This window comes from Pyrgilauda ruficollis, unplaced genomic scaffold (assembly GCF_017590135.1).
Source record: "Pyrgilauda ruficollis isolate IOZ18807 unplaced genomic scaffold, ASM1759013v1 scaffold72, whole genome shotgun sequence".
NCBI lineage: Eukaryota > Metazoa > Chordata > Aves > Passeriformes > Passeridae > Pyrgilauda > Pyrgilauda ruficollis.
Window position 1 is genome coordinate 2,646,187 of NW_024529044.1, and position 18,671 is coordinate 2,664,857.

At 40.8% G+C, this 18,671-nt stretch overlaps 1 protein-coding gene across 2 annotated transcripts in view; it reads left to right on the forward strand.

Moving 5' to 3' along the window:
* The window catches only part of PRKCA (protein kinase C alpha), a 147,394-nt gene that overhangs the window by 3,918 nt on the left and 124,805 nt on the right, over positions 1 to 18,671 (forward strand). The gene's annotated exons all lie outside the window — the stretch shown is intronic.

Below are 18,671 nucleotides of genomic sequence, written 5' to 3' on the forward strand. Positions count from 1 at the left end.
TTTTTAGTCATATGGCTTCTTTTCATAACCCAAAGTCCCTGGTTTTCATTTTCATACAATGCATGTTCAGGAGGACCTTTGGCTTTATCTCTGTATTAGGACAAGACAATTCTGTCTTACGTAATATTGAATTACAAAAAAGAAAAATCCACCTGTATAAAATCACTGACTTAATAAACCTGCTAACCTTGAGAAACTGAAAGCTGCTGTAGTATAACTGTAAATGCTGTATTCTCACACAGCCTGTATTTCTGCCAAATACTTATCATTATTTAGCATTTAATCATGAAATAACCACACCCAGCTAGTGCAGGGTTTTTCCTTTGTCATATGTTTGCTTCATTAGGATGAGCCTTTTTGTTGTCCCTCTCACTTCCCCACCTTCTCCCTGTCACTTCTGCTGCAGCTGCATGTTGTGTACTCATTAGCTGGCCTTTTGCTTCTTTCTTTCATGGCATTTCTGATGGGTATTTGCTCTTGCCTTAGAGCACATTTGACTCTCCTGAACATTGCTTTTACGTAGCAGTTAGGGAAATTATGGATTCTGTGGTATTTTTGTGAAAGTTGATGTGAGCTGATGCTTTTTGAAATTAAACCTCTGAGAAAGTGGATGTCAAAGACTGATGCCTTTTAAAGATTAGCAATAAATAAGTTTTCTTTCTGCAAGTTGAGCCTTGCAGACACACACAGCGTTTCCTGATGGAGGTAAGCAGACATCCATTATTTTTCCTCTGTGCCCCAAAACATTAACATTAAATTTTGTAGATATCCTCCAGGGTTTTGCCACCCATCACATCCAAAGCAGTGCTGTAGATGAGTGTGCAGTGCTTAGGTAGTAAGGGAAAGGCCCAGTCTCATTCAGGACAGCTCAGTGGTTCTTAGTTCAGGAATTATTTAGAGGTTCATTACAGATTTCTGTTGGTATACAGAAAATAATTAGGGCTGCATTTAGATGGAGCAGTTATCCAGCTTTTGCAGTTTGCACAGTGCTGACTTTCTGCTGTGTCCCAGCTGGGGGCTCAGGCTGGGCAGGATGCCCTGCCCCAGCCACAGATCCACCCCGGCCTGGCAGCTCATCTCCAGGGATTTGGATTTCCTTTCCTCTTCATTTTCCTTTCCTCTGCCTGGAATTCCTCCTGCCATCGTAATTCTGCTGAGCCAGGAGCAGCTCTGCTGCTGAGGACCGATGTGTACAGGGCCAGCTGAAGTTCTGGTTCAGTCTTGTTTCCCCTGCAGATAACATTCATGCACACAACCAAGACTAAAGCACTAGAGCAGCTCTGTTTGTTTTTAAATGCCTCAGAAGTGACACTTTTTAGGAATCCAAATATGTTCAAACTTGATTTTTGTCTGTATCAGAGCAAGAACCTACACTTTCTCTTTGGAGACTGCTGTATCTGTGGTTTTGTCTGTGTTCTTGGGCAAAATCTCTGAGAAATACTCTGATTTTACATGGTTTGTAGCAAGCTGTTGTTTGTGCACTAATAAGTTTAAGTAATGGGGTTTTTTAACCATCATTCATTACACTCATGTTCAAAATCAAGGAGCTCATACTCTTGGGATAATAATCTTGAAAAATAAAACTTCCATGATGAAGTTAAACCACTGAATCAGTGTTTTTTCTGTTCAGCTTTCTGAAGCTTCTGTCTAAAATGTCACCAGCTAAAGCTGGAAAGCCAAATTAGTGATCAAAATTACTGAGAACATGAGGAATTAAAACCAAAAGTCTGAAGCTAGAAGGTAGGCTGCAGAAGAAAACCCTAATCTCTATAATGAAGTGACTGTCTTTACAGAGAAGAATGACAAATGGAGAATAAAGTGGAATTTTCAGTACGATATAAAAGAACACTGCAGTGACAGCTCTTAGCTTGACTGGAGTTCTTGGTCCTTCAGTGTTTCCATTATAAAAAGCCTCTTCTACTCTGTTTTTAACAGTGTTGTAAAATCTCCCACTAGACACAAACTTGATCTCAGACAGAATTCGGAGCTGGGGGTTTTGTTGTTTCCAAAGTTGTTTGAAATTCTTCTTGCCTTTGATCCCAAGGGGAAGAGGAAGGCCCACAACAGTCACACACCACACTCAAATGATGTTTCTACTATGAAAAAATGCAATTCTATCAATATTTTCATTAGAGTTCTTTAATTAAGCAAAATATCTTAATTGTTATGTAGTTTTAAGAATTGCAGCAAATATAGTATGTTTTTTATATATTTTTAAAACTTCCATTGAAAAAGTGTCACAGAAAATACAGTTCTAGTTTTAGTTTTGAGATGCCCTCAAACAAAATATTTTAATTTAATATTTTAATATCTATTTTACTGGAATTTAAACTGCTATAGTGAAATGATCTGATTTTGAACCACTAATACCTTTTTTCATTGGACTTGCTTAGATGCCTGTTTCTGCTGTAGTGTTCAGCTTCAGCATTACATAAAGACATTTAAATGAGCTCTTTAGAATTTAAGAGAATTATTTCAATTTATTTTCCTAAAAATTTTGCAAGATAATTTTTTTCCACCTCATTATTTATGGGATTCTGATGAATTTGCAAAAGACAGCAAATTAAATTTTGGTGTGGTTTTAATGCCTTGAATGTGGCAGAGGGTCAGGTGCAATTGCATTATTACCACACAAATGCTCAGCAAGGGACAGTCCACATGCTAAGTAGTTTGTTTTTCTTAATGGGTGCATTTTAATGTGGCTGCTGAATATTCCAGCAAACAGAAGCTCAGGAAGACTGCTGAGGTTTGCAGCCAGCCATGTGTTAGTTCATGGAGAGGAGGCAGAATTCTGTTGCATGATTGGAAAGAAGTTTTTTAGAGAAGGGGGTTGGGGATCATGAAGTAGCAGTGGAAAATGTCGGTCTTTTTGGCCATGTGTGGGTTTGAAAATGAAATACTTCAGCTGGATTAATGTTCTCCTGGGGATAGGATTCACAGGAAGGGTGGCCAGGCATTGGGAGGGGCTGCCCAGGGAGATGTGGAGTCTCCATCCCTGGAGGTGTCCAAGGAATAACTGGGTGTGGACTCAGTTTTCTGGGCTGGTGAAAAGGTGGGGATTGGTCACAGGTTGGACTCGATGGTCTGGGAGGTCTTTGCCAACCTCATATTCTGGGATTCTCTGCAATTTTTATTCCTGTTATTAGAAAGCATTTTGCCGTTTGATATTTGTGGTTTGTTGTTGATTTATAGAAGCATGAAGTATTTTAAACATTGTGCTTGTGAAGCAGGAGTTCTCATTCTGCTGTTTTGCTTCTGCTGTTTGCTGTTGATCGTGTCTGTGGCAGTGCAAACACGATGGGAGGATCATTCCAGGAAGTTTTGGCTTTGTTTTGTTTTCTTACATTGTCAAGCAGGCCAGCAAGCTGTCTGTAGCACTGAAAGCTTTCCTCTGATGTGCACCTGGAAATACTGCAAGAGCAATGTTAGAAACAGAATAATTTAAACCTTTTTCAATCTGCCACAGCATGAAAGTTCCTCTTTTGAGACAGCCAGCTTTAAATTAAGCAAGCAATTACGTTAAATTTTGGCTTCATCATTCTTTTGATAGACTGATCCACTCTGAGTGTAACCTATACTTGTTTCTTTCTGTTGGATTTGTAAGAAGCATTTTTCTGCTGAACAGACATCAACAAATAGGAACTCACTAAGATGTGAAGAACAAACATTGTAGAACATGTATTTATGTAGGTTTAGAGGTTGTTTTAAGTTCACCACTGAAGGCTCAGCACATTTCCTCAGGGCAGAAATATTTTTAGTTACAGTAATATAAATGTGATCAGCTCATGTTCCTGATCAAGGCTCTGTTGTTCATTCTCTCCTAAATGGTCAAAATTTGTAGTTATTAACAGCAAGTTTTCCCTCTTCTACATGGTTGCTGCAGGCTTTGCTGAAGTGCAATATTCTGCTGTAGTTCAGCTGTGAAATACATTTGGCTTTAGGATAGTAATGAGCTAAGGAAGAGTTTCACATTTGTTTCCTAATTTACATAAATAAAAATTAGAGAAATCAATTAAAGCAGATCATTATGCTTCCCCTATCTTGGCAGCTATTGCTCTTTCCACTGTTTTTTTCCTGTCTTCCCTCAATTTATTTTCAGATCAGTTTTCTCTGAATGTTGAATTTTACCTTCCATTGTTGTCCTAAGCTGCTTGGAACAGCTCGTGCCATGCTGGGTCTGGGCTAGGCAGACATCTACAGCAATTCCTTCACTGAAAAGGAAAATGGGGACATTTTATCAGTTTTTAATACTCAAATATTATAACACTGGCACATCAAACCAGCACTTCATTTCCTCTGCATTGTTTCTCTTTTATCTGATGATTCTTGACCTCTTTTCTACAACAAAAAGACCAAAGAACCTCTTGGTGCCACCTCATTTTTAAATCACATATTTTCATTTAAAATGTTGTGTTAAAGGTCTGTGTAGTGATTTGGTTGAGAAACTAATTTTTACTGCTCTATGATCTGAAGATTTGAACCAGTGAAAACTCTGGTCACTTCCACCTGGTTGACACCCACAGTTTTCATCAATCCTCAGTGCTGATATATTTGTAGCAGGAGCAGCACCATTTATTCTTTTCTGTGTATGCATCAAGGCTTAATTCTTGGTTTTCCATCCTGATGGCTGTGTTTCCCCTACAGTTTCTTCTTCCTTTTACAATCTTCATTTTCCTTTGTAACCTAAGAAAGAAAAATCTATTGCATTGTGGCGTTGTTGCTCATAAAAATAATTTGTCTTCCTTACTTGGAAATGTTTTTGCCAAAGGGTGGACAAGACACAAAGCAAGTTCCCCTTTCTATGCCAGAGCTGCTTCTCTTGTGTCATTATCATTTTTGTGGTGAGATGGGGTATTACAGACCAGGGCTTGAACAATGTGGGTGTTTTCCTTTGTGCTCTTTATATTATTTATTAGTCATGTGCTACAGTTTACATTTACTAATGTTGCTGTAAGCCTGAGTTTGAGAAATTAATTCCATGGAAAGCTGTGACTGTGGAGCTTGAAAGTCAGCATGAAATCCTCTGAAATGGGAACTCAGTAAAAATACACTTCCAGCAGCTGCCTCGTTAATATATTTTCATGGGCATAACTTGGAGGTATCTGTTCAAAAATGGAACCCCCCAGAGCAAAACCCAAACAGTTACATATGCTCCCCAAAAAATCACAACCCACACAAAATAATAAACAGCACCTGGGAGCATGAATTGTATCTGCACACAGTTTCCATGATTCCTCTCTCTTCTTTGTCCTTTCCTTTGGCCTTTTGCTCTCAGCCTGGTCTGTGGACTGTGTATTTCTGGATCCCTTCTCAAAAGGCAGTAATTTTACTGATCTGCAGATAATTTGACATATACAAACACACAGATAAGATGCTTGTTGTGCATTTGTCTTGTCAGCTCCTATTTATTGTTCCTCCCCTCCTTTGGCTGTCCTTACTTCTGCAACATCTGACCCATTTTATGAGGAAATATGGTGCCATTAATTGCTGATGCCTGTGAAAGTTGAGATTCTGTTCCTATTTCTGCAGGTGAACTCTTGAGAGGTTTTTGAAAAATTGCCCGTGTTCTGAGTTCTTCCTGAGAACAGCAGTGATGGGTGAAACTCCTGAGTCTTAATGAGTGCAGACCCATCAGTGCTGGCTCGGAGCAGGAGAGCCCTTTGGAAATGTGCATCCCAGACATCCCAGCTTTGTCTGTGTTGCTGACAGAGCAACGGTGGTCCTGGAGCATAGAGTTTGCTTTTCCTTTAGGTGCTGCAGAGCAGGTGCTGGAGGGTTTTGCTTCCTGGATCCCACTGTAGCTCCTCAGACAAAAAAAACCCTGAAATTGAGAGCTTAGTTCACAGCATTTTCCTCCACAGATGTTTTCCTATTGGAGCATTACCTGGCCATGCAGATGTGCAGGTTCTGCTTTCAGCCATTGCCTTCTGTGCTGGGAAGGGGATTTGCTGTCCCTGAGCTGGGTAGAAGGGGCAGCAGGACATCTGTGTCAGGACAGGGAAGGTGCCTCTGTTTGTGTTGGTGAGGATTCTTTGTTACTACAATCACATGCTTCCACAAAAGTTCCATACATCAGGTAGATCAGGATGAGTCACCATTCCTGGAGGCATTTAAAGATGTGGATGTGACACTTGGGGACATGCTTTAGTTGTGGCATTGGCAGTGTTGGACTTGATCACCAGGTGTGCAGGGATAGGACTGAAGGAGGGCAGGTTTAGATTAGAAATTGGGAAGAAATTCTTTCCTAAAAGGGTGGGCAGGCCCTGGCACAGGTGCCCAGAGCAGCTGTGGCTGCCCCTGGATCCCTGGCAGTGCCCAAGGCCAGGCTGGACAGGGCTGGGAGCAGCCTGGGACAGTGGGAGGTGTCCCTGCCATGGCAGGGGTGGCACTGGATGGGCTTTGAGGTCCCCTCCAACCCAAACCATTCCAGGATGGTTTGCAGGTCTTCTCCAGCCTAAATGATTCTGTGATTCTCAATGCTCAGTATACAGTTAACAGTGTAATTCACTCAACACTGAACATGGCAGTAAATAAATAAATATGACATTGTACTCCTGTTTTTCTTGAAAATTTCCTTGGTGATACCGTGCTCATCAAGCCTCAAACATAATTAAACCTTATCTTGCAGCAAACATTTTTTTCTTATATTCCATTTCAAAAGCAAAATCATCTTCATCCTTCCCACATTCTACCCTGTGGAATTGTTTACTGGCGTTGGTCAGATATCCCAGCAGTGTGTTCCAGTTAGGAGACTGGCTGTTCCAGTGCCCTGGATGTAATTCCATGAAGCTCTTCAGCTTCTAATTGAACATGTGGGAGTGATAGCTCATCCCCAGTTGACAGATAAACCAGTTTGAAGCCTGGGCAAGATAAAGTTTGTCACATTCTTAATTTTTCCCTCTCCCTTGGTTATCCTGCGCATCAGCTGCTGTTACACAGCCACATATGGTGTTCATTTTATAAAAGATTTTTGTGGATGCCATGAGCAGAATTTAATGAAACGTTGAAAAGAAAGTTGCAAGAAGATGAAGAAAACAGATTTCCCTCTTGGGATGCATTGATAATTATTTCTTTTATGTTTGCTTTTGTGGGTTGTTTCTCTTTAGGGTGAGAGGTAAAAATAATAAGTTATTTAATAAATACTTTAGTCTCAGTTCCTCAGCTTTTCCATCTGCAGTAGAAAGCATGAAAATCTAAGAGAGAAGTACTCTCTTGTGTGTAATTAATAACAGGAACTACCCTTTAAGTGTTTTTAAATTCCCGTGGATGCTGAACATTTTAATTCTGTTTCCAGCAGTGCCTGTTGAAGGCTTGCAGAGGCTGGGAGTGCTTGGAGCTGGTTATCAACTGTTAATTTTTCAATTGCAGCTATTTCTGAATAATGTCTTCCATAAATGTGATTCATAGCTGTTACCTTCTAAGTCAGGCAGCCAAACATGTGCATATGTAACTTTCTGTGCATTTCAGTGTCATTTACTTTGGTTTCTTAATTAGAATGTGATCTACATTAAGTTTTTTTGTTCCTTTTTGCAATTACATAATATAGACTCTAAGGTACTGCAGGTATGTAGGTCTTTTCTTCAGTTTATATTCTAGTTGCCTTAATTTAGATTTTGAAATCACATTATTGTATTAATTAGAATCTTTTCATCAAGTGAGCTTTGTTAGAAGTCTGAAATATGTCCTTATAAATGTAGAAGTCTACTGGAATTTTTATTTTTGTCTGTCCTGTCTAGTTTACAAAATCTCCTCTTTTATTTATCATTTAGACTGATACAGAAACATACTTCTTGAACTAAAAGTGCAAATTCATCCAGAAACACCAAAAATATAGCCATTATTGCTCTTATTTGCTACTTCTTAGTTTTTAAAATGAAGCTGCAAAAGTCTAATTAATGCTTGTCTTTGTACTATGGCCTGTCATGATTTAGATTTGCTCATAATTTACAAATAGGGGTTTTGCCACTGTCAGAAGTGTCAGTGGATGGACAGTGATCAACACAAATTGCATATTCAGGGCTTTATTTGCCTTGTGTAGCAATTGTCAAGTTGTCTTCCTTTTGCTAAGAAAATAGCTCATATTTTAAAGAAGTGATTTTTAACTGGAGTTGCAGCTATTGCTCCTTGTTTGTCTTTAACTTCAGTTAAAAGGGTTATATACAGCTCTCAGTATTGCATACACTGCAAGCATTTCCATATAGTTAAACGAAGCTTGTAATTTATTCTGAAGCAGAGTTTTATGAAGATTGTGCTGCTTAGAACTCAACATTTTTATCCCTCTAAATGATCCTTACACTGATGGCACAATTGAATATTGGTGGCAATGTATTTTGCCATTTTCAAATGCAAAATCTGCAAGGATCAGATGTTTAGAAGTTAGGCTCTGTGTGCCTGGATGTGCATGACGGTGTCTACTTAGAATATGTTAAAAAAGGATTAGTGACTCAAAAGTGGTTTAAATACTTATTTTCCTTACTTTACTGCTGAATGAGCGACCAGTACGTATGCAAGGCATGGACTGTAGATAGAAATTCTCATTTTGTTGAAGGTTATTCCCAATGTAACTCTCTTCCCAAAGCATACTTTCTTTTCCTTTGAAATTATCAGCATTTCTAACTCCCCTGGAATGTGTGCTGAATGTGGTATTTCAGCTCCTTAGTAAACAAGCCATTATTCATGTACAAGAAGGAGTTGGAATAATACTTTATCTTCTTTCAGCTTCTAGTCTGTGTGGGTTTATTATTTTGGTTTTTACTCAGCAAGATTAGCCAGAATCCACCTCAAAGTAATCTTGTTCTCAAGAAATTGGCCTTTAATAGTAAAAAGAAAAAAAAAGAAAAAAAGAGGAAAAGAAGTATGTTCTGAGAGTGCAGAAATAATCCTTATTTTATGCAAAGTGGTTGTGTACATCAGTGTTTTATTGGGTTGATTTTCAGTTTCTTTGTTTCTTAAGGCATTGCTGTTGGGAAAAATCCCCCTCATAGTTATTTTTGCTCCTCTGTCACCCTATGTGCATTTCCATGGCATCTCCTGATTCCCTGGGAGAGGTGTTACCTCTCCTGCTCCCTAGAGCCTCTAACCTGAAATACTTTTCCATTTCTTGCATCCAGGCTTTGATCCTGAGAGGATTTTTGTGTGTCTGAAGGTGACACCCTGCAAGGTGCTGACAGGTTCTGGGCAGCTCCATTTTTCTCCTGTTCCAGAATTGCATAAAATAGATTTCAGGCTAACAATTCCCTGAACTTGTTCCCATTAAAAATATTACAAAATAATGATAAACACAGAAACAGACTGAGCAGCAGAGTTTATTTTAAAGGGTATATATAGTTATTTTTGTGTTCTTCCATTGGGGCAGGTTAGCTGATTGAGTTTGTGATGTGCTGTAAAATTAGATTTTGGACTGTTCCTACCTTGTTTGCAAACTTTAAATTAATTAATTCTGAGCTTATTCCAAGTATGTCAGTTTTATATCTTCCTTTTTTTGTCATCAGCTTTTGCAAATTACAAATGTTGGATGTAATTTTATAGAGTGAAACTTCCCTGTTGAAACAAGTGATGTGGATGCAGCAGAAAGCAATAAGTAGATTCCTCTGGGTAGGTGTTTTTGAGTTCTGCTCTGTGTATGTGCCATTGAGACAAATACTGCAACATTACAGAAAGAAAGGAGAAAAAATTGATTTCATTTATGGTCTGTTTCAAATAGTTTGATGCCTTGATATTGCTCAGAATTCCTTTAGATCTTATTGAGAGATCCTAAGTTGTGAACCTTTAAAACACAGCAAAGGCTCAATAAATCTTGTTGTGCAGCTTAGTTAAACTGTATTTTATGGTGCTTTTAATGCAGCGTATGGCCAGGACAAACACACAACTGTGGCAATTTTTTGTGTTTTGCTAGGTATGAAAGCTTCCTGAAGTATCATTCTTAGCCCAGTATATCAGTGAGAAAAAGTGGAATTTTTTAAACGGTTGTTTATTTCTTTGTGTTCACAGAATCACAGGACAGTTTTGGCTGGAAGGGACCTTAAAGCCCATCCAGTGCCACCCCTGCCATGGCAGGGACACCTTCCACTGTCCCAGGTGCTCCCAGCCCTGTCCAGCCTGGCCTTGGGCACTGCCAGGGATCCAGGGGAGGCACAGCTGCTCTGGGCACCTGTGCCAGGGCCTGCCCACCCTCACAAGGAGGAATTTCTTCCCAGTATCCCATCCAAACCTACTCTCTGTCAGTTTGAAGCCATTCCCTGTATTCTGTCCCTCCATCCCTCGTAAAGAGCCTCTCTCCACCTCTCCTGTGGCTCCTTCAGGCACTAAAGGCCACAGTGAGGTCACCCCAAAGCTTCTCCTCTCCAGGCTGATCAATCCCACTTCTCCCAACCTTTCCTTCCAGCAGAGCTGCTCCTTCTCTCTGCTCATCCCGGTGCCTCCTCTGGGCTCTCTCCAGCAGCTCCAGCTCCTCCTGTGCTGGGGCCTCCAGCTCTTTGCTTTTCTGACCCGTGTGTTGGTGCCACCAGCACGGATCCCGCCGTGTCTGTAGTTGCTGCCCCTGTGCAGCAGCATCCCTGATTTGCCTCTGAAAAGGAGCACTAAAAAGCTGTGTAGTCGCTGAAGAGGGTTTTGAAGTGCAAGTGGTGGAGATGTTTTATACATTTTCCTGGGAAGCTGTATTGTTTCCTAATGGATCTGCAGTCGTTATGCCAACTGCACAGCAGGCTTTTGCATTAGAGGGTTTTATGTTCTGGTGCTCCCTGTGTGCTCTTGCCAGTTGTTGTTTTACTGAGCAGTTCGTTTAAGTGTTTTGTTCTGCCTCAGGTACCCAGGTGTGCCTGATGGAGCTGTAAACTGATGCCTGCCCTTGTTTTCCTAAAAGGCAGCAAAGCTCATCTCTAAGATTTCTGCAAAACCCAAGTCTTGTCAGCATCTCTTGATGCTGTGTAATGAGGAACAGCTTAGTTGTCAAGTTTATATAAAGTGCTGATGATCTAATTGAGCTTGAGCTTCTTTGAACCCTTTGCAAAAACAGAATTTTCTTGTATATTATTAAACCTGGTACAAGGCCAGGCGTCACTTTCATTTCAGAATATAAATGCATGATGTTACAAACATTTAAGGCTCCTGTTTTATTCAGTGCTGCACCGTCGTTTTGTGGCAGCAGAGGTTCTGCATGGTTTCTGTGGGTTTGCACACTTGACAACAAATGTGCTGAAGGCAAGGTCTGTCAGTGTCAGGGGTTCTCCTGAAAGTCCAGCAAGCAGCAAATCCCTGGAGGCCTGGGACTGCTCGAGTACCTTGGACAGACATAATGAGCACAAATATCCCACCCTGACATCTTGCTCAATATGCCTTGTCCAGACTTCTTTTTTCATAAATGGACTAGAAAAAGTCCTAAACCACTGTAAAATATTTGCTAAGAGAGCGATTTCTATTTTGGGAAGAGGGAGGACAAACGTTTGTCACTGCTGCATCCCTCCCCTGCTTTCTGCAGAGGGTCTTTGACCTCAGATTCCTTTGTTTCCAGCCTGCACCCAGAGCTTCCCTGGCTCTGTGCTGGTGCTGTGCATATTTATAGTCACAGACTGCAACGGCAGCTCTTGTTTTTAAACAACCCAGGCACCATAATGGACATATAAAGTCTCAAGGGTTTTTATTGCTCCTGTCATCTCAAGTGCTTTTGAATCCTGATTACAGAGCAATAAAATGTGGTTGGTTGGGTTAATGTGACTGACAGGGACGGGGACTCTGTGTGAGAGGGTATTGAGTGAACAGATTCATTGATGCAAGGCCGTGAATTTATGGACATTCCTTAACTTTGGAGTATTGATTATATAAGTAAATGTGTAGCCTAAGATTGATGGAGGGAATAAAAGACCTCATATATCATTAATGCGCTTGGGAGGTCTAATTGGGGTTGTGCAGGTTTTTATAATGAGCTTTATGAAAGAAGCATTGATAAATAAGTTCAGTAATTTTTAATGAAGTCCTCAGCACTATCTATGAAGCTTATTTTGTAATTTAAATCAATACCTTAGACAGAGTGATAATTGTAGAACTTAGCGTTGAATTAAATTTTTAATAATTCTTGCTTTCTTGGCTTTTATTGCACTTATGCAAATATTGACCTTTGAATTCTTACTGTTTCCTGTGTTTCACTGAGCCTCACTTTGAAGGGGTGAGGGGATGTGTGTGTGTCATCTTTAAGCTTTGGTTGTAATAATTAAAAGGGCAGTGTCAGACATTGGATCATTTGACATTTAACATGGCCAAACGAAAAGGAAATCAGTGATAAAAATCAGTGGGGTTAATCTTAGAACTGTCAGATCTGCACAGCAGAGAATGCAAACTGGGCTGGCCAGCAGGTGTGTGAGTGATGCCTTTCCAGAACTTCCAAAACACAGTTTGTCCCAGTTCTGCAATCTTTGTGGGAGTGAAGGATTGCATTCATGCTGAGCTAATAAATGTTCTTAAAAATTTTAAAGCCTGGATCTTGCAATCTGCTTTGTAGAAGGGATCAGTATCATGGCCAGTGGATGTTTATCTATTACATTCTTCTATATGGAACAACTGTTGGGATCTGACCTTAATCTGGAGTTAATAGTGTAGGCTTTAATGCTTATTTTTATTTGCATTTCAGAGATCTTCTGAATAACTGAAGCCTCATGTTATGCAGAGTTCTGCATTAATATTTAGTAAAGCAAGCTGCCCTTGATACAGGAGGTTTAGTAACCTAGAGAGACACAAGATGTGCTGATACGTGCACATATTATCCTCTCACTTTCCAGATGTACTTTTTGAAGTGGAAATTATTTGCTGGAGCTCAGTATTGAAATTTCAGTTTGATAGCACGATAAGGTCTCCTGAAGTTTTACACAAAAATATTCTGTCACATAAATAGTTGATATAATTTAAATTATGCTTGTTATGGCTGCGTGTAAGGACAGAGCTATGAACACCACCTGAAGCATCCGCTGGATACTTGGCTCATGCAAAAAGAATTTCTCATTGCAGATATCTCTTGTAATTAAGAGGCACAAGTGAGGAGATGCAATCCTTGGTTCCTAGGAAGCTCAGAGAATGGCTTCATGCGCTGTGCTTGTGTCAAACATAAATACACCCTGTGAAATAATTTGTGTATTTTACCATGGCACACATTGCTGACCCTGTAAGGAAAAGCCCACAGCACCACTCCTCAGCAAACACAGTTATGCCAGGCTTTTAATGATAAGGAGATGATTTATCTTCATCCCCTCCCCTCTTGTTTTAGGATATAGTTATCAATGGAGCAGAAAATTATATCCTTAAAACTTATTCTCCTCAGGTACGCCCTTCTCACTTGGTGTGGGACTGTTCCTGCTGTGCTGTCATGGGCACAGAAAGCTCAGGTGATGGCTCTGCTGTGTGTGGTGGTAGGAGAAATTCACTCCTTGAGCCAAGTTCTGTCTGTAGCTCCCAGTGAGTTTTAGGGTGAGTTTATCCTTCCATGGAGGTTGTTTTGTTGTATGCAGTTAATTGAATTAAGAGGGTCTCAGAAATCAAAGGGCTGATGGGAACAAGGATGATCTTGCTTGAGAAAATCAAGAGGTTTTCTGTTGTGTTAGCTGTAAAATTGGTAAGAAAATGTTTAAGTTGCTTTTCAGGTTGCTGTTTTCTTTTTTTTTTCCCTTCCCTTATTAGGTCATATTTTGAACAAATAGAAGCCTTAATTCAAGCTCTTGTTGCATGGGCAAATTATTTATCCCCAGATTGGGGTTTAAAACCAGAGTAATTTCCTTTTCTGTGGTGTCTCTTTGTGCAGTTAGGCATTCATCCTGCCCTGATGGCGAGATGCAGGGTAACAGATGCAATCTTTGGAGCAACCAGCCCCAGCTTTTGTGTTAGCCAGCCCTCAGGAAATATCACTGAATTACCGGAGTACAAAACGCATCTGTTGGAAATAAGTTTCAATCTTTTGTGAAATAGGACTGGAAAAAACATGTCTGGGCTGGGGAGTGGCTCTGGAGCCAGCTGTGCTGCGGGGGGTGCGGGCCATGTGAATGAGCTCTTTTCAGAAACCACCCTGGAGTTGGGTCCCTGGGCTTCTCTCCAGCTGCTCTGGCTCTCGGGCTGTGGGTGGGTGAGCTCTGGGCTCTGGGGCTTCTCTCAGCTGAGATCTGCCCCGCTGCAGGCTGGTGGGCAGCAGCCTGGGTTTGGGTGGCTTCACAACATCTAAAACTTTCGCGTTTCATTGCTTATAATTCCTGATTTAGCCTCGACTTGTCTGTGTGTCTCGCCTCCTTGTTTTTGCAGGAGCACCATCCTAATTTGTGCATTCCAAAGGAAAGCATGAAGCTACAAATCCACTCTTTAACATTTGCCTGGCCCCCAGTTTTGATATTTTATTAATTTGCTTTAATGGCAGAACCCATGTTGCCATGAGAATGCTTTTGAAGGCTGCTCTCAGGAGCTGATGTCCTGCTGAGTTTTCCAGCAGCCTGTCCTAATTCTGGCATGTCCCTGACACAGAACTGCCAGCCTGGTCCCTCCTCCCACCTCACACTCTCTGCAAAGGCACCACAGCCTCCCTTACCTGTTCTTCACATCACCAGGGCTTGGCAAAGCCTTGGTGTGGCACGCGAAGCAAGGTAATGAGTCCTGGATTAGTTGTTAACACAGGATAAAACATCACTTTTTTTCATCACTCTTAGCCATGAAGCCTTCAAAGATTTCAAACTGAAAATAGAAAAAAAAAATCTTTCTGCTCTTGCATATTTTGGACTTTGGTTTTAGGTGAGGTAGAACACTGGTTATTATTTAACATGTGTAGTACCTGTATAATGGTTCTAAAATTAGTCAGTTTTAAAATGGTTTTAAATGTGAATTGCTTTCAAGTTGAGTTGGGATATGAAAACCTCTCTCTGTGTGAAGCCTTCAAAGATTTCAGACTGAAAATAGAAAAAAAAAAAAAATCTTTCTGCTCTTGCATATTTTGGACTTTGGTTTTAGGTGAGGTAGAACACTGGTTATTATTTAACATGTGTAGTACCTGTATAATGGTTCTAAAATTAGTCAGTTTTAAAATGGTTTTAAATGTGAATTGCTTTCAAGTTGAGTTGGGATATGAAAACCTCTCTCTGTAGATCTTTTTGTTAAGTTGTGAGATCAGTTTCCACAAAAATTCAATTGAACAATGTAGAAATTCAAAGCTTGCTCAGCTTCAAAACAGATGTGTCCAAGATGGGTTCTCTGTTGATGGGAGACTTCAGGCTTTCTCTAGAATAATGCACTAAACCAAGGTGTTATTCAAAATTCTGTATTTCTAGATTAGTTTTATGAAAAGAGCCAGTTGTGAAGATGGTGGGTGATTTTAGGGTTAAAAAAAAAATTGCATGCTGTCTCTTGAGTAGATACCAAGATCTCTGATAGCACAACTTTTTATTTATAGATTGCTGATGTGTTTACAAGACAGAAATTTATCAGCAATCCAGATGTTCTAGTTTTGCTAATTAACCTGTGTCTGCACACCCTTGGGCTGTCTCTTCACACTTGGACCTGCAGATCATAACATGCTTACGGTATTCAAACCAAAAATGTGTCTGGCATTCCTAAACGTTGTTTCTAGACAACACTCTGCATTTCTGTCATTGATTTAAGGCTCTCCAAAACACTAAAAATGAAATTGCTTTGAGTTTTATTTGTGTGTTAGGCTAATAGTGTCTCCACCTGTAAAATGGGGATATTTAGCAGTGCTTGGGTTGCACAGACTGTGTCAGGATCAAGGAGATGAGTGTGAGATAAACCTGAGACAGGACTTGTTTTGTTTTTCATTGCTGTGGTACAAAGTCTTGTGCAAAGATGTATTTATGCTTCACGAGCTCCTGGTCCTGAGGAGTGTGAATATTAAAGGGATGAGTCAGAATGAGAACAGAACCCTGCAATTCTGACCTCTGATGCAGTGAGCTGGCTGTGCAGTGTTGCTTGAGCAGACTTTCTCCCCTGGTTGTCCTTGCTCTTGATTCTGCAAAATAAGGGGTGAGTTTTTGGCTGGTGGGAATTTGTAGTTTTTCAAGCAGGACATTGTAGAGGAGATACCTACCTAGAAGCAATTTTATCTTTCACTGAGGAATTATTTTCATAACTTACTACATCTGAAGAATGAATTATGTTTTCTTACTCTTCCATTTGGTTTTCTGATGGGGAGTGTATTCTAAATCTAAACCTCTTTTGCCTTCTTGAGCACACTCTGTGACTCAAGGGTTGTTTAAATGAGAACAAATGTGTCCTGGGTACCTTTCTCAATGGCTGCTTGCTCCCAAGTAATCTGTTCCCAGCATCATCCATGTGGCTGGCACCAATCCAGTGATGAGTTTCTGCAAACTGCAATAACCCTGCCCGTGCCAGACCCAAGCTTGCCTCTGCTCCAGTGTTGTCATTTCATCTCTCGCTTGGCAGGTGTGAATTTAAATCCTGATTGCAGAGTTAAAACATTTTATGTATTTAGGTTGGGTTGGGAAGTCAGTGAGCTGCTTCCTCTCTTTTAGTTCATTGCAGGATTTAACTTGAGAAATCCATACGAGCCTGAGATTTTTTGGATATTATTATGGGTACTGATGGTATCTACCCTGGCTTTGTCAAATCCCTCTTTGCAGCTGACAGGTTGCGTGGAAGGGCTGAAGTAGTGAGCACATGTTGAGGCTGGAGTGAGATTTGTACTATATTCCAGCAGTTCTGAATCCTCCTCCTAAACCATGGCACTGTTTTTTGGGTCATGGTTAACACGCTAAAATTTTATCCAGTCATGCTTGCAGAATCTCGTTATCATCGCTGAATTCTGCTTCTGGAGAAGAAATGCTTTGAAAGCTTGTTGCAGATGGTGTTCCATCTTCACAGATAATAAGATTAAAATGTGTGATGAGGCATCTCCAGAACAAGCCCGGAATGGTGTTGGGATCCTGTCACAACCTTTGTGCAAGTGACAAATGATGCAGGGAATCAATGTCTTGGCTAGTTTGATTCTGGGGGAAACTTGGTACAGCTGTGTCTTAAAAAGCCTGGGAAAACTATTTATAGGAACTAATTCCTGCAGATAGCAACAAATCCAGCATGCTATCACCATCCTTGGGATGTTTCCTTATTTGAAGCTGATGGAATGAAACGGAGATTTATTAAAAATACAGCATCCAGCAGAGCTCTAAACCCTGAGTTCGAGAAGTATTTTGGCTTCCTGACGTCGCTTCTTTCATCCAGGAACACCCTTTGGCCTCAATTGGAGGCAGATTTTTTTCTGGTTTAGCAGCTCTCAGGCTGGAGGGGGAGCTCATAATTTCCCCTGGAGATGAGCCTGGTGCCAGGCTGCTTCCAAGCAGGGCAGGGAGTTCACCCTGCGGTGCCCAGGCAGTGAAACTCGTGTGGCTCCTTCTCCTCCCTGCCAGCCTGCAAAGGAATTTGTGCCTGGCAAGAGGGGACCTGCCCTGAGCTTGCACCATCACCAAAGGGATTCCTGTGAGCAGAGGAGGAACAGGGAAGGGGCAGCAGGAGGAGCCTTGGAGAAGGGAGAGTGCCAGGAGCAGAGAGCTGGGGACGTGCCTGGGCATCCTCGCAGGTGGCAGGAGTGGCTCTGGAGCAGCTGGGCTTGCACCTCCGTGGCCTCTGTGTTGTTGGAACACTTGGAGAAGGAATGGATTCTAGTAAACTGACCCTTCCACTCGATGCTGCTTTGCATCTGTTTGAAAAACTTCAGTTCTGTGTTTCACCTGTTTTTTCACTTTTGGGGTTTTATCGGACACGAAGCGTTTCCTCTAGTCCTTGCTGTGTCTGTTGGAAGGTTGTTTTGTGGGGGTTTTTTCAGTTACTCATTTTTTTATTAGCAAGAAGTGAAATGTGATTTGAACTCTTTAATTTCATTAAAGCCTTGTATGCTAGAATTTCCATAAAAAATGAAACTAGTCACAGAATCTTTGGCTTCTAGTATTTTGCCTCGCCACTCTCAGTCACTTTAACATAAACAAAAAATATTTCAGAAATTTATTCTGAAACAATTTTTTTATTAATTTAATTCATTTAATTTTACACTTAGAAATCACTTTATAATGGAGCTCCATGCAACCTCCATATTTTTCCTTAATTTACTGCCAGATTAATTTTCTTTTATTACACTAAAATCACACTTTGAACCACAGCACTCAGCTGGTCTGAGCTAAAAATAACCCCTTCCTTGTACACCATGGCATTACAGCCTTTTATTTACAGATACATTATAAGGAAGGATAACTTCTGTGATGTGTAAGGAAAGCTCTGACACTCTCTGTGCACATATTGGAATATGGTTGAATGTGGTACACGGGACTTGCTCTGCCAGGGGACAGAACACTTCGATTTTCAGCACTCCTTGTGGTGCTTTGACCACTGCTGTCTCCAGCCCTCAGGTACTTTGCTTTTATTCCTGGAATAAATAAAAAGCATTCCACTTCCAGCCTATTTGGTTTCTCATGTGTGCTTGAAAGGTTTGGGAACTGACTGTGGGGCTGTGCTGGTTTGAGGTTGTCAGGAGAATTCCTCATCCCCGTGGTCTGAGCGGTAAGACTTGGGATGCCTTGCACAGGAAGATGTGGAGCACAGCACTCCAGCTGCCCCAGAGGTTAATTATTGCTCTTTAGAAATAATTAACTCAGGGCTGTTGTGCTGCCAGCCCCATCCTGGCACCA